This window comes from Quercus suber, unplaced genomic scaffold (genome assembly GCF_002906115.3).
Source record: "Quercus suber isolate HL8 unplaced genomic scaffold, Cork oak 2.0 scaffold_308, whole genome shotgun sequence".
Lineage (NCBI taxonomy): Eukaryota > Viridiplantae > Streptophyta > Magnoliopsida > Fagales > Fagaceae > Quercus > Quercus suber.
The window spans coordinates 855,601-859,109 of NW_027069764.1; positions in this window are offsets into that span (position 1 = coordinate 855,601).

Consider the following 3,509-nt stretch of genomic DNA (forward strand, 5'->3'; position numbering starts at 1 on the left):
AAGAGAGAGAGAGAGAGAGAGAGAGAGAGAGAGAGAGAGAGAGAGAGAGAGAGAGAGAGAGAGAGAGAGAGAGTAATTTTTAGTTTTTAGATTTAAATTTAATTTTGTAACTTTTGGTTTTGTTTCAGTCCGGTACATATTTTTCGGCTAGAATTCGATATTTTCTCCGAAATAGACAAAACGACATGGTATGTCCGGTATTCAAACCAAAATGAAACAAAGGTGTTTCTGTATCATCAAAGGTGGAGGAACGAAAAATATCATCCGTACTGGCCGTTACAGTATTGACTGCCTTGTTTTACTTTTTTTTCTTCTTTTAAAATAATCTAAAAGAAAAATAATCCAACAAGGCTAAAAATGTGTTTTCCTTTCTTTAAAAAATAGAAAATTTATTTTTTAATTTCCCAAGACTTCTATTTGTCCTCACTTCCTCCATTCCTTTCTATCATTGCTATCACTATTATTATTATTAGTATTATTATTATTCACAAATGACAACATTAAAGTTTTTGGCAAAAATTGTATTCCTAGACTTTTTCAAAATGACTTTTAAGAGTGAGCTCATTTGGATCTTTCCCTATATAGGGTCCATTTGGATACAACTTATTGTTGCTGAAAACACTATAGTAAAATAATTTTTAAATAGATGAATAGTATCGAGGGACCTATTTTTAATATTTTTTAATGTATGAATAGTGCATAAACAATGCACACACTGTTCATGCACAACAATTTTTGTCTCTAAAAAATCAAGAAATCCGACCCAAAAAAAAGGGAGAAACCGCAACGCAAAAAACGCACCGCAACTTAAAGCACTATCCAAACCCTCACATAAAGTGTGTGGGCTCCACCCACCTACAGTACCATACGCTCTGAATTTTAATCAGTTTATGTAGTTTTTAGATTTTAGAACATTTATTTTAATTATTTAATGTTTTTGTAGGCTTTTTTTTTTGAGAATCTTGTAGGCTATGAAATTGACAAGATATTATGAAATTATTTGATTTTTATTTTTTTTATTGGACCAACTAATAGATATAAAAACCTTATGTAATACTTAATACAATTACTATCAATTAAATTGGAGTATCACAATATATGATAGAATAGTTGTCTTTGGGCTAATATACGAAAGGAAGCGCTAGTCACATCTAAGCTATATCTCAAAAAGACTAGTTACAATTAAGACTTTTTAGAGTTATTAATAAATTAAAAATCTACCAAATAAATACCCAATATGGGACTCATTATATACCCACACAGCACACAATTTTTAAATTCGGGCATCACAATTACTCTCATCGTCAATGTTTTGCTGACACCATTATCACAACGAATGAGAATACCGATGATGAAATTGACCTACAACACCTTCGAATCTCATCTTCGAAAACCACTCTGTACAGTGTTTTTTAAAAAATCTTTCACTGTAAGAAAATTAACGTGATGGGCCTACCGAAGATACCGCGGCACCCACGTGAATATGCTAATAATTGAGGAAACCAATTCATTGCCTTCCCCCCCAAAAAAATCTTGTCACTCGTTTTACGCGTGAAATAATCAACATCATCGACTTCGATATCACAACATTGATAAGGGACATGAGACATTTCTCCCATAATGATAATATGTGAAACCTGTCTCACATGTAGGACCATACAACACAGAGTAATATATTATAAAACTAGGAAGCACGATCACAAACACGATACGAGCATGGCACAAGTAAATTTTGAAAAATTATAACACGAAACAGTTGGTACGACACGGGTACAACATCCTAAATAAAGTATCTTTACTTACTAGATTATGTAAAAGCTGTAATTTTACAATGAGCTAATGGTAACAGGTTGGGTTGGTGCCTAAGGTTTGCTCATGCGATGGACAACAAAACTAACAAAGCCAATGGTCATCCATTGTGCTAATGTCACGACAGGTTAAGCATTGAAACAATATACATATACATTTTAAAACTATGATAAAAAGATGCAACACCTCTGACCTGATCTATTTTCATATACATTTGTGAATTTATTTTTTTAAAATCGAAACTGTTCAGATTACTTATAAACAATATAGAGATCACTTTATATATATATATATATATATGATAGAATTCTCTCTATTGTTAAACTATAAGACAAACATCAATTAGTTTTTCGTGTATACAACATACAAAATTACAAAGTTTGGAGTAAAGTTTAGAGTAATGTTAGGGGCTGGCGCGAATAAAAGAGTAGACATATCCTCATGTCTACTGAATCTCACAACCAAAAAAATCTTCTTGTTCTGAAATCTGATACAGTCTGATTGTATGTTCCATACTGCTGAGGCATAAGACCCATAAGAAATCATTTACACGCATTGCTCAGTAAAGCAGTTTTAGAGATCTGAGATCCCACCAAGAAAGAAGACAAGCCACATGTAGATAGATACTATTGTGCACACACAATATGCCCCAAGGAAAGGAAAATTGTTGTCTCCCTTTAAATACATTTTAAGGCAACCAGTAGGTCCTTTAGACTTGAGTTAATACAATTAACCAAACGCGCACATATATTACAAAAGTTAAAGAATATGGATATCAACATATTAATTGTGTAATTTGAAATGTATGCATAAAATATAGTAAATTGTTGGACATTCTGGGCTTTTGCCCTTAAATTTTTTTTTTTTTTTTATTTAGCAATTTGCCTCTCTTTCAAAACTATATAGGGATATGCCCCTATTTCGATACTCGATTACCTTAAAATCGAGTTTCAATGAAATATTTGATTCGAAGAAAATCGAGTATGCCTGAAAAAAAAAAAAAAAAAAAAAAAAAAAAAAAAAACTAGGAAACGATAAATTGTCTGGTTTGCAGTTCTTTTTTTTTTTTTTTTTTTTGTCCCGCGGTAGCATTTGTAGAACTAACTAGTATTTGTTTCTGTCATCTTGTCATAAATTATTGAAATGCTAGTCTGGTTTTAAAGAAAACTAAGAACCAAATAGAAAATAAAGAAAAAAATATTTTAAATTCATGGACTAGAGCTGGCTTACGTTTAATCCAAGCATGTAATGTCTTCTAAAAAGATGTTTTGTTGCAGGGCTTGTACATGACACTGAGCAACGGCAACCAAAATCTGCATTGTCTCTTCTTCTAGGTGAGCTGTAATGTATTACATGGAACTCGACTTTCGAGAAATCGAGTTCCCTGCAAAAATTTTTATAAGTGCTACACATTCATGGAGACCTATAGTGGCGTTTTAATCCCTATAGTGACGTTTGTTGGCCATATAGCGGCGTTTCCTGCAAAAAAATTTTCTTACGCCTGATTGGCATACCAGGTCGGGGAGCCCTATAGTGGCGTTTTTAAACCCTATAGGGACGTTTTTAATCCCTATAGCGGCGTTTTCCTGCAAAATTTTTTTAATATGTCTGATTACCCCATACCAGGTTTGGGGAGCCCTATAGTGTTTTAAACTCAAGTTCCAGAAAAACGAGTTTTTTTTTTTTTTTTTTTTTTTTTT